Raw genomic sequence first — 13,949 nt, 5'->3', positions numbered from 1 at the left:
ACAAACACAAAAGTTCACGACCAGCTGCAAATGTATCTGATGTAGCGCGTGTAGTTCTACTCACTACACAACTCACCCACCCACCACCTCACGCGCACAAGAAGCAACACACACTCTCACACACACACTCGAACATATTGCACCTGTGGTGACTCTCTCTCACACACACGCAATCACACACAGAAAGGGCAAAGAGAGGGGGACAGAAGGAGGGGGATACATAAAATAAATCCCCATTTTGAACCTTGGTACTTGAGCTGAAAACATCCCGTATTTGTGACAAACTACATCCTGTTGACGATGTTTAAAATTACACGACTCACCCTCGCCAAATACCTGGAATGCCAGTCCGAGCAGCATACATTATGAAAACACAGGAATCAGCCTCCGACAAGCGCGTGAGGGCAGGCGAGCGAGATGTCGCTTTATTGTCAGATTCACTAGTTTATCACCTGTTTGTGGGCGTCAAATATCTCTATCGGTGCTATCACATTTTGCTTCTTTTTTCAAGTATATCTGTTTTTGTACAGTATTCTTCACCCTACAAAACAGATTCTCTTCTCCTAAAATAACAAATGCCATACTCCTTGTTTATCTTCTCTCTCACTCGCTCAATATTTTTGCCACTGCCGTACACTCCCGCTTCTGACAAAATGTCATTCAAAAGAAGAATCAACAACACCAGCTTTGTACGGTCTGTTGTGATCTCTCATTTCCTTATTCTGTTACTTAAAAATCACAGAAAAAGCATCTGATTCGATCGATGAACGAGATGATGGCTACTCTGTGACTTCATTTTCATCTACCACGTACTGTTGTGAAGACTCGTTCCTAATCTCTTAGCTCGTTCACTCACTCATTTACACATATTCACACGCAGTCGTTACATCTAGACACAACTGCTTCCCTTCACACCCTCCCCCTGTCATCCGCCCCCAAACCACATTCCGTCCCTCTGCTGTTTAACTATTGTATGGTTGTATGGTTGTATGTACCCAGCTTCTACCCCCATCTCCTCCTGACAACCGAGGCGCTACGACGCCGCCATTCATGCCCCCTGCAACCTGAGGCAGCGCAAGCTGACGCTGATGTAGTAGTCTGTTAACCAAGACGAGGGTGGACAATGACGACTGCACCAACATCTAGCACGCGCACAGCAAACGGCAAAGTCTGACCTTTCAGAATGTCTGGCTTTACCTGTGTTTTCTCTTCGCTATGGATCTGAGGTGGGCGGCGGTGTGTGCGTGTGTGTGAGAGAGAGAAAGCGGGAAAGAAGGGAGGAAAGCCGCAGCATCTATCCAGAAAGTGCATGCTGATAAGATACACGGTAGGTAGGAAGCGATGGCCAAAGATTTTTGAACTGTCTCCCAAACCCATTTCCTACTCAGAAGGGATGCTGTCTGTGGGTACTGTTTTCGTTCACTCCAAGCAAAATGAAGAGCTCTGATACCTGTCTGTGTCGACAGTTTGCCGAGGCGCAGGCACACGGTGAATGAGGCACGTTCTCCCTCCTACCCGCTCACCCCGCAGTTCAAGCACCGATGAACCTGTCTCACAAGCCCACAGCACCCAGCGAGTGCCAGAGGGGCGGTGTTATCTGAAGCTGGGTGCTTCAAAGATTTATAAGTACGTGCAGATATTTGCGCTTCGTATTAACAGACCGCTTATTCCTCACAGTGATACCTGTGCGCGGTATATGGACCGGAACCACACAAATGAAGCGTAAAGAGACTTGCATCTTTCTGGTAATTCACACAAACACAGCTCTCTCGCACCAGCCGCCTTCCTGCAGCACTTTGGTGAGCACCGAGCAGACGAAATGAGAGATAATGATGAATTTATGGTCCAGAGTGTTTGCGTGTTTAATAGAATCAAGTAGGATTCTGATTGCTGTCGTCTGAGTCTCTCTCTCTCTGAGTCATAGTCGATGGACGAGAAAACCTCGACGGCCACAATTTGCTGGGGTAGGAAGCGGGTAGGTAACGGTGTATATATATATAAACGACTAAGTCAAAAACATGATAAATATTTCATGTCACACACAATATATATATATATAAACGACCATGTCTCTCCTTCTTTCTCTCTCTCACGCACACACATGTGGAAAAAGAGTGTGAGAAATGAAAGAACTAAAACTGCATATAACGAGATCCAACGGATTGGTCCAAAGGATTGGTGGTGGGGGAAGATAAAATCACCAATCTTAACATCTGACCAACATTTTATCCCTCATCCCTCGGGCTCGCTGCGTGTCCCACATTTACAACCGAATTCAGGATGAGGTCAGGTTTGTGTGTCCCTGCATTTAGTGATGATACATCAGTAGACTTCTGCACATCAACGACAATAGTTCCCGAGACAGGCGTCACAGTCGATGAAAGGGAGTAGGGGAGGGGGAGAAAAAGCTGGAAGGCCACAATTTGCAGGGTGTAGGAAGCGGGCAGGTATCAGAAACACTTGCAACTGCAATCTGCCAGTCTGCTGGTTGGCCAGGCAGATAGTCGTAATTTACAGCCCGCTACTGCACGTCTCTGTTGCTTGATTCTCCACAATCCATCCATCCTACCCCTCTCCTCACCTTTCTCTGCCGTACACAGGGTACGGTAGGAGGGGGGAAGGGAAGGGTGGTGATGAAGTGGAGAAAGTTGCATGTGGATCGAACCGTAAACCATTCTCCTTACAAGAGCCTAGGATCTCTACCGATCATCTTGCAGACATTATATCCGCAGTCTGATAAAAAAAAAAAATTCTTGTACTCTTCCGATGATAGGTAATAGTTCCGGTAATGAATGAATACAACTGCCGCCTGTTCTCAACGAGGCTGGACGGGGGAAAGTCTGGAGGTCTTTGGCACAGGATTCGCTCGTTGAAAACCAGTCGCTAACGCAGACATCAGTCTGACAGAAACAAGCTCTAGAAAGTTTTCATTTGAAGATCAGATATACTGAATAAATTTAAAAAGAGTTCTCGATCATCATCATCATCTTGAATGGCAGTTTTCCATAAGTTTTAATTTGTCAATCATATATTGAACATATTATTCAAATGCGTGCGTGTGTATATGTGCGAGGGGTAGATGAGAGAGAAAGACATTGAGATGAAAACAGAAAGGAAAGCGGAAGTAACTGGTCGACAGGGGGCGTAAGGGGTCCAGCGGGTAGGAAACGAAAAGATTTCCATGTCTAGAGTTCCACGAGAGACTTGAAATATTCGACTTCGTAATAAGCAGTAGGTCAGACTTCAGAGCTATCGCCAATGATCTTTCTCTCTCACACACACACCACCGACAAACTCAAACGATTGGGGGTTCCGCACACGCACAATCGCGGTCTTATGCCACAAGGGTAGATAGTGGGCGGTGCTGTGGGGGTGGGGTGCAGTGGGGCACGCGTGCAGGTTGGAGGGGCAAGCGCGAGGGCACGGGAGTTAATGGTAGTAAGGGACAAAGGTCAGCATCTCTCGGTGAAGCACGCCACCTTCCCCTCTCGCCACATATTAAATTAATGGCCAGGCGCAGCCCTGCCGCGGAGGTAGCAACAATCTGGATGCTGTATATGACCTAACGGAAGGGCATCGTTGTTGATAACTGGCCTTCTAAATGGCTTTAAGTGTGTGTATGTGAAGGGAAAAGACGCACGAACGAGGGAGGATGAACAAGTAAAACAAGTAAAAGGATGAACACACCTTTCTCCTGATAAGCAATCCATCATACTAAGTGACATTTTGTTTGAACTCGGAAGCCTCGGCAAGATTTGTACTCATATTACAAGGCAAATAGGTCTACAGGAAATAGCAGATAATCTGCAGCTCTCCCCCGCCAGGGAATCTCAATGGACCCGCAGAATCTACCGAACTCACGCCCGACGACGTCTTCCTTCTTATCCATCTTGGCACAGGTTCGCCGACATATATGCGCGAGAACTGAAAGAGAATTGAACGAGACTAGCGACACAGTTTTCCACACAGTTGTTCGCGCAAATCTCGAAGCTTATTATTGTTTGGCATGATGAGAGCTGTCAAAGCCAGAGGTATGTGGATGCTTTACTTGCCCTCGACAGTTCGGGGCTGGACGTACGGAATTTGATTAACCTGCTGTGAATAGTCCTGGCTGGACTCGAGACACAAGTTCTAGCATAGTCGCAAACCTCCGAGGTTGCGCCTACATGACCACAAATTTTTTTTTAACCTATAGTTATCTTTGAAGTACTTCCATAGAAGTACCCCCAAGACTATTCGTTTGTTGTTGCCAAAGGGCTGTATATATGTCTGTGTGTGAGGGGAAGGGCAGGGGAAGTGTGCCCACTCTCTTGAATGCACATGAGAGAGAAGAGATGAATATGCCAATCTCATATGCACAGCGGGAAATAAAAGTAGAGACAATGAGGCAGTGAGGCAGCTCCCACTTCAAATGACAGAAGTCCCGGACCGCCATTCGATCTAAGGATACTGCCACCGTGTTAAGGTTAATGTTGCATGCTTCATCCCACGACTACATCCTGTTGCTTGCTTCTCACATCTCAGATTTCAACACCAACCTGCATTCCTCATACCCGTCAAGCAAGTCTCCATTTATCGCGCCTTAGATCGTAACAGTAGTTTCTCTACATCCTTCAAGCAAAGCCTCTTTTATTCTCACATCTCAACATTCTAACAATCGACCTGGTTTCACCATCTCTCCCTGAAACAAAATCTTCTTTCCTCGCACCTCAGATGTCAGCTAGTTTTCGTCAAGTACAGCTTTCATTTCTCACCCTTCAAATAATGATCCAGCTAGCCGCCTATCCTTCCAGCATTATCAAGCACATCACGGATGCTGACGAACAACCTAGCTTCTCGTACCATTCAGCTTCGGAAGGCAAACAATCTGCCCTTTCACCGGGCTCTGCAGGACCAGGATAAAATACTAGGGAAACCAAAGTCTAACATATACTTTGGGCGTGGATATCTTAGGGGCTAATCCCGGTGCCGAGGGAGCGTCCCTCGTTAAAAATTTCCCGTAACCTCTAAAGTTCAAGCACAAACAATGGGAAAAAACCAAACAAACAAACAAACAAAAAAACCAACGCAGATGCTTGCACACTAATTGATGCCTTTCAGTACTAACAAGCCTGTGTGGACTGAAATATGTCAGGAGCAAATCTCAAAGATCGTTGTCGTGTTGTCGTTGTCGCTTCGACAGCCCTGTTTTGAACGGGGCACCAAGCGGTCCCGTACACATTCACAGTCGTCATCATCATCATCTCTTGCTTTCCTTGACCCTGAACTTTGACCCTCTCAAGACTTTTCTTGGACTTTTCCTCAATTCTCGACGTCCGACACTGAGATGGTTTTCTGCACGCCAACAACGGCACCAGATACCGTAACCATTCCATGGCTAGCTCCCCATACCCTTGCTGCTAGGCCAGGACAGATGACTTTCTTGGTGCTAAAAGGGGCCATCGAATTATTTTGACACTTAAATCATTTATCCCCAGCAGCAACTCGACGCTGAAATGCACTGGCAGCAAATGGGCACCACCACTCTAGCCTAGGCAAGATCTGCCAAAAAAATCTTCGTCTATAGTGTCTTTTTGTCCATTTATTCTTCGTTAATTTAATGGACTAGGTTGTACGCAAACACTATCTTCCACACACACACAGAAAGCGAGAAGTACATGATCGAGAATGTTCAAGATCTCACGGACAAAGATTCAAAGACTATGTGGATGAGCCGTCACCAAACTATACCAACAAAAAGACAGGAGTTTGCATGCGACTTTGCAAGTGAGTTGGGGTAGTTGTAGTAAGTGGAGGTGGGCCAAAAGTCCGAATGCCAGTCAAGAAAACATAGATCAATAATCGACTTACCCGCAGGTTCAAATCCATGTTTACCAACGTGCCTCCGGCCACTGTACGTGATGTTATGGACGTGTACACACGCCGACACGGCATAAACGAAATCACTGTTAGTTCCTGGACGTCCACCGCAAACAGTATATGGCGACACGACTGCACCTTGTTTTCAACGACCTCTTTCAAAATAATAACAATAACCAGGCTTGCTCTGGCTGCAACACAGTGCACGGGGTCAAAGATGCAGGTTCCACTAAAAACTACACACACACAACACCACTAGCAACGTGATTCTCACGGCCTTGAAACCTTGAGAGCGCCGTCAACATCCAGCCAGCAGCTGGGTCGCTGTGGTGGTAAAACGTTGTCAGGGATTTCGGTTGTTGAAGACGCCGCTTCTCCCTCTCTCTGACCCCTTCCACCCTCTCTCTCTCTCGCTCCTTCTTGCTTAAAGCCGCAGCTGCAGGGCGACGAGGAGAGAGACGCAGGTAGAAGCACTGGCGTGACGTTGCCCCATTCATGCGCGCGAGCTTCCGTTAGCTTCCCAACGCCGTAACTACGCCACGGTTCACGGCGGATAACGCACCAGTCAAAGGAAGAAAAAAAAAAACTAATTCACCTCCAGAATGAAGCCGCCGACAAGACAGAGGTGTTGAAGTGGTAAGAGGAGGGGTAACTGTTGACTGGTGTTTGTGAGGGGTGAATGTGTAGGGTGGGGGGACCTGGGTAAGGGTGTCGGTCACGTGCTTGTTCGGAAATACGCACGCATGTCTCCGTGGTGGAAAATCTATCCCTTGTTTCCCTAGAGTCGGCCACAATATGCATTTCTCATCTCGGCTTAATGCAAAATAAAAACAAAAAAAGTTGCAAGGGAACTGGCCCGAAAAATACCCACCCCTTGCCACCAGATCTTTCCCTTCCACGCGTCTGACATTCACTTTTAAATCTCCCTCCACCCCACCTCACCAACTATCCCCAGTTCCTCTAAACTCAAAATGAATCTCTCACTCCACCAACCACAAACTCGCGCGCACGCGCTCGCATACACATAGACACCCTTCTTTTCCCCACCACCAACACCACTCTTTGCTCCCACTACCCTAGTAACACGCAAACTGTTGGGTTTTTTTTTTACCCCTTCTCTTCCCATCAGCCTCCCAACCCTCCCCTCTCTCTTCACTGATACATCATCAGAGGGCGAGATAGCTTACTATTTGCCGCGTGACGCAAAGGGAGGGTGGCTGGGTGGATGGTGGGCAGCTGCTTCCAAAGCTTGACGCACAAGATCTGGAGGCTTGATCGAGTGATTCCGTGATAGCCACGTCTTTCAATGCTCTCACATTGCGCAATGCAAAAATCCCCTACACAGCCTCTATACTATACACAATATAGATATTTCATTAAAAAAACACTTCTCTATCTCTCCCCATCCTCTCTTTGGCATCCCTCTTTCGATGGTCAGGATAAAGAATAAAGTGGCGATGGAGAAACTATTTTTTTTTCTATTTTTTTCTTCTTTTTTTTTCGCTCGGTATCCCCCTCCTTTTTTTAAAGTTTACAATCTCCATTCAACAAAGGCTTGTTTTCATTCTACTCACCACCACGGCAGCCCGTCCCCACCCGAGCACTTTCCTTGGTAAAAAGCCTTTGCAGGCAAGTGATTGTGGTAGAGCAACAAACCATGCACGCACGAAATTCCTAGTTCTGCGCTGAAGTTCAACCTTCTCTCACAGCTTCTCCTAGGAAAACAGCCTAAATAGATAAAGTTTACATTTCTGTACATCGTAATAATACCACTGAAAATTACATCTTTTTTATGCATAAATTTGGTCATCAACGCGCGAGGAACCTCAGGGATCGACTAGTGTTTTAAAAAATAAAATTATAGGAGTGTCGGAATTGGCGTTTTACGCCGAACAAGCAGCTAAGGCTGTGTCACGCTAAAGCAACCAGGCCTGTAGATGTTACCCGGAGAGAAAGAAAAGCGTGACCGAGATGAGATCTGAACCCGGGACAGCAAATCCTCACTATACCGATGACAGGCGTTAGCTAAAGTTTTGTGCAGAGGAATTCTCAACAAAAGATAATAACGGATAAACCTAAACTGCTTACAAGCAGAGTAAGAAAGTTCATAGAATCACTACGGAAGGATTCAGCTGATTGCATCCCATATTTTACAGCTAGTTCAGTTCAGGAAATAAGATTGTGCCGAGGTGTTCGTGCGCAGCTCCATGAAATGTTTGTGTGCACTTTTTATACAGTATTCAAGGGAACTGAGGAGAATACGACTCTTTCCACACACACAGAACGCCGGTACACCCGATGAATTCCCCTACAATCAGACGAGCCGGGGTCATCATAGACACCTGAGTTTGCCAACCAGCAGCGTGGTGTCACGTAGACGCTACACCTGACGACTTTACCGCCAGACCTTCACGACCCCATTGACCCACATTTTCAATAAAGATATGCCGATCAGGGTTTATTTTCATTAAGACGAAAAACAGGACGTTACATTCCACCGATCAGGAACCATCGCCAAAATATACTAACACGCTCCCCACCACCCGACCCGAAAAATAAGTTTTTATTCAATTTTATTTTAGTCAATGGGTTGGACTAGCGGTAGTGAATGGAAGATAATACAGAAAAGCCTGAAGACCAGTGAAGACACGCTGCGATCAGACAGTGGGTGAGTAAGAAAGGAAATTCGATCACCTTTTCCACTTTGTTTATTTCATCGTAAATTCAGACAACCAGAATTGCCAGTTGGTTCTGCTTTACTGTTTACTTCTTGAAAAACAAAGGCCACAACCCGGATTTTTTTGTTACTATATCATCTTTTAGCACGGACTAAAAGACAAATGAATGTTCACTCAGGCGTGAACATATCCACGCAGAACTCGATACTTGTACAATATGCTCAAGGCAGAGTAATTGGAGAGCATGAATGCTCAATTATTCCGGGTACTTTGCCAATGCAGGCGACTGGCAGGGCTTTGATCAGCTGCCAGATCCACATCCGCTGAGACTTAAATTACCATACAGCCTCTCGTACTTAAATCAAGCTTTTAAAAAAATACAGCCCTGTGAGCCTCACAGCCTACACCAACAAGGCGACATATCAGCCAGTCCGCCAGTCTGCTTTCGATCAACTTAATTTAATCAACTGTTAAACATCGGTTCCACCTATAGGAATCGGAAAAAAAAGAGTTTAGGACAATTCTCTGTGTGTATGTGAAAGAGAGAAAGAACCGGAAGTGAGATAAAAAGAGGATGTTGGACGAGGAACAGCGAGTCAAAAAACGATAAATAATAAGTGAACAAAACACTTGCGTGGTAAATAAATTAGTCAGTAAACCTTCAGACCTATTAGGGAGTCCGCATCAAACTCTTCATCGCAAGACAGCCTCCACTATTCCTGTTTTCCAAAACACTACCCTTTGACGTCATGTCTGCGAAAGATATTCTTTCAAGAGAGAGAGAAAGATAAAACTAGGTAACGGCATTCCACTGCAGGGGTGGGAGGGTGGGAAGGTAGATTAGGGGGACTGGGGGGTAGGGCGGATGGGCAAATATATGGATGCCGATGGTCCCTGGTGCCCACTGCTTGTATACAACAGCACACTAGACTACACTATCTCTGCACGCTCTTCTTGCTCGTCAACGCTTCTCTAAACACCCTCCGCTCAGCATCCCACAATGTCCCCCTCCCACCAACACTTCTCTGCCTAACATGTATCGGGTGGGTTGGGGGGGATGGCGGCTGAACGAACGCCTCTGTGAGTAGTGAGACTAAACATCGGCTGTCTCCAACCACTTTCTAGGCAACCTAGTTTTTTTTTTTTTATTATTATTCTTTACGAAGAAGCTTTGCTGTAAGCGTTCAAGAACGTATTTAACTGCCACTTTTTGGGATGATGGTGGGGTAGGGGAGCGGGCAGTGCGCGCCCAAACATGAGGTCCTTCGAGTGTCGTGCGTGCGCACGTTAGTGTGGAGTTGAGCTGTCGAATTACAAATTCCTCTTTCCTTCTTTGCGTTTTATCCTCTTTTCTCTCTCTTCTCTGCGTGCATTTGCGCCCATGTGTGAATGTGATATATGCCCCCCCCCCTTTTTTTTTCCTTTCATTCCTTCTCCTGTGTGTGAGAGAGAGAGGAAGACGCTGACGCGCGTTTCTTCTAAACCTTCTCTCTCTCTTTGGCTGTCCAGAGTTCAGATCTCGTCTTGGGCATGCTGTTCTTTCTCTTCATGTGACATCTGTTTATAGGTCTGGCTGCCTTGCCGTGATATAGCCTTAGTCGCTGGCTCGTCGTAAAACACCAACTACTCTCCCACACACACTCTCTGCACACCTACATGTGTGTGAGGGGGAGGGAGGTTTGGAGGGTCCAAAATTTACCTAACGTTCATCTCGCACGCGAGACTACAAGGCAGCGTCCCCACTCAACTTTTCTAAAAACAAAAACAAAAAACAAACCTATGCCTAGGTAGACAGATACGTAGACGAGATAGGTATAAAGGTAGACGGTACCATATGGTTGCCTACCATTGCAGCTACTACACGTTCATACCTGTCCCGTATCTCAACTCTAGAAGCCCCATCTCAAATGAAGAAAGCCGTGGCCGGCAAAGCTGCCGCAACCACAGACTACCAGTGAATACCCAAGGACTTCTGAACATTTCCTCTGTATCTGCAAACACTGTTATGTTACAGTGAAGCAGGCTGCATCGACCCAGTGATAGAAAATGTACTTTACGGCACACACCGTGGGCACTGCATTTGATTCTCTCGAGGAAATTTGTAGAGAGAGGTCTTCTATGATGTGCACAGTGGAAAAGAAGTATGGGACAAAGCATAAAAAGACAGGGTTTTTTTTTCATTCACAACTGTTCTCAAATACTATAGTTTTTCCAATGAAGTACAATGGTTCTCCTCTTCTAAGGCAGGTGTGATAGGAAGGAGAGTAATAGCTCTCTCTGGTTACAATGCAGATGACCTTTCAATACAAGAGGATATGCTATTAGGTGCACTCGGCACTAAGTCGCATTAGTCTGCACGCTTAAAATGCATGTTACCGAGAATAATCGCTGCATGGTTTCTCCTGTAAATAGGCCTTCATAGTGTGGCGTGTAAACAGGTCTTCATGGTGTGTTGTATAAATAGGCCGCTTTAACTGCTAGAATTACTTCTAACAAAGGACCACACTTCTTTGTCCATGACACAGCCCACTGTACTTGTGAACAGACTTTAGAAGTGTTACATAAATTTGATTCTCTAAAGAGGTGTGGTTGTCATTGCTTGTTTAGAAAACAATACCACAAATAACATAAACACCTAAAATACAAGATATTTTCTTTTGATAGAAGCAAGACTGAAAATGATATTCTACAAGAGTTCATGAAATAATAAAGAAATAATTTGAGCACTGATTGTTATTAGAGTGTAATCAATGTATACCACAGATGAATGTCTCAAAACCAGTGTAACCAAAACTGTGCTGTAGTTGTTAATTTCTTGAATACAAGCACACAAACATCTTTATGTTTCCTTTCATGTAACTCTCCAGAAAAAGCAAGGCATTTTTTACAAATGCATCAGTTTCTTAATCTTCACTTTTTTTAAAATCATATCCCTCCCAGCTACAGTCCTCAAAATGCACCCACATACAGAAGCATGTCAAGTTTATTACAAGGATTGTGCAATACAGGAAATGGTGTCTTGATGCTACCCTTACATTCAGAAATGTAAGCTGCCTTTGTAGCCCTACCTGACAAATGCTGCACACGGCAACATATGGCATCTCTTTATTATCGCATCTCTAAACACACTAGGCTTTGTACTGCCCATTTGGCTTGCTCTTAAAACCTGTATTTCCATCCACACTAGCAGGTTCAGGGGTTGTGTAAGGGGCTGATGCTAGGCAAAGGTTTATTTTGTGGCAGCTACCTATTCAGCAGAAATCCACCACTGCTGGCAGGTACATGTAAGGTTTGACCCGTGTGTGTTGGAACTGACATGACTGTCAAATGTACCTTTGTGCATACAAGTAGTAATGAGCACATGCTTTTCATCAAGAGTAATACAGTGTTCCTGTATTTCTCACTTGAGTCAACACACTCTTTTACATCGGGGAAAAAAAAAACACTATAGAAACAATTGGTGGATCTGCAGAAATATAAGTAAATCTTGTCCAAAAAAAATCCTAGACAGGAATGTTAGCAAACCTGGTCAGAAACAGAAGAAGGCTTATCCAGAAATAAAAAATAAACCTAAACCAAAATATAATTAAACCAAGTAAGACATATAAACCTAGTCAGAAATATAATAAAAACTAATAAAAGATATAAGTAAACCTATCCAGCAAAAAAAGCCTAATTAGGAATATATGTAAACCTAGTCAGGAATATAGGCAATCCTAGCCAAAAAAATTTGTTCTTGTTGACTATTTCCTTTCTTTCTCCCTTTCTCTTTATTTGTATATATTTCTACCCTAATACTTGCTGTACTATAATCATCTCTAAAATAATGCAAAGTCTTTGTAATATTTGCTCTACATTTCAGAACGATTTGGACCATGAAGCCTTTTAAAATAGAGCCTTTTTATCAGGGTGATTTGTGTGTTACCCTTTACTGCCTTATTTTTGTGTGTGCCATTTCAAAGAAAGAACAAGATATCAGTTTTCAGCAGAACTTTAACAAAGGCAATGGACTTTAGATGAGGTTTTAAAGTGGATGCTTCTGAACAAAAGAAAGACACCCAACTGAACAACTCATGCATTCATGTTGAATGAGGCTGAATAAGGCATCTCTGTACCATGTTTCTCAATCTTGCAGCAAGAAGGTAAACCCATCAAAGTTTTTGCTCGTTTCTTGCCTACAGCCCCTAGCAGGAAAGAAGAAGTTTGTGATCTGTCAACGGGCGTGGATAATCTGAGTACTACCAACAGTCAGTGGGCTATACTGTTAACGCCCCACAACACCTAAAAACAAACATCAGAAGGCAGTTTCAGCACCCAATATCCTTATCTTTCTATCCTGCTGAGCATCAGAGGCATTAAATTCTCCCTGTAAACTTGCCTCCTGACTTAGACAGGTCTTTTGCCCTGTAATAAAGATACTTTATGATAAAAAGGTCAAATGTTGGTGGCATTATCTCATGGTACTGACAGTCCACTCCTGAATGCTGCCACAGGATAAAGTAAGACAGATTGTAGGTACTTTGGTTGCTTAACAGTCTCCGTTGAAATTTGCTTGGTAAAATGTTGCGCTTGCCTAGCAAAATGCAAGCCAAAACTGAAGCCACCAACATGAAACACCATCATCAGCTGGCTAGCCTCTAAAAGTAGGGAGATGTACATAAAATTCCGATAAAATATTGCCCTTAACTTACAGAGGTAACATGTTTTTTGCATGGGTCAAAACAACATGGAGCCCGAACACTGGTCTTAAATTACAACAGTAACATGTTTTCATACAAGTAAAAACAACCCCTGGTGAAGGTTATTCACTTGTTAAATTTGTATACTCAAAGATTTTAAATTTCAGGATTGACAAATAAGTCAGAATTTTTTTTTTAGCATGCTAAGTGGATAATGTAATTGTAAATGAATGTTTAGAAGGAGGAAAAAAACACGGCTATGATGACATCATCCTGACATCCAAGTATGTTGTTGAGATATAGTCAGAAGCCAAAGATTGGGGAACAAGTAATTCTTGCTGCAGCTACAACAATAACATTTCACCTGATGGGTAATTAAGTTAAAAACATTTAATGTTCTTCCTTTTAAACTAACGGAAGTTTACAAAAAGAAAAAAAAAAAAATGCTTGACAGATAAGACAAATTTATGAAATGATGTGTTAGAAACAAACTGCAGGGGGATCTAAATCCCTCCTGTTTGTCTTATCTCAGTAATTGTGAAAGCATGCATGGGCTTGGTTTGGCTGCACAGGAAATGGGCACACCTGACGGAAGAGCTTGATTTGAAAAAAAAGCAGCAAAAATCCTTTTCATTAGAGAAAATGATAACTGATATTTTGCCTGCATGGAAAGGTTTATAAACATCTTAAGTCCAAGTAAACAATATCCTTTTCCTGCTTGGCTGATAACTCA

This window comes from Pomacea canaliculata, linkage group LG2, assembly GCF_003073045.1.
Source record: "Pomacea canaliculata isolate SZHN2017 linkage group LG2, ASM307304v1, whole genome shotgun sequence".
In the NCBI taxonomy this organism is placed as follows: Eukaryota; Metazoa; Mollusca; class Gastropoda; order Architaenioglossa; family Ampullariidae; genus Pomacea; species Pomacea canaliculata.
The sequence above is the reverse complement of the archived record's forward strand: the minus strand, read 5'-3'. Positions refer to the sequence as shown.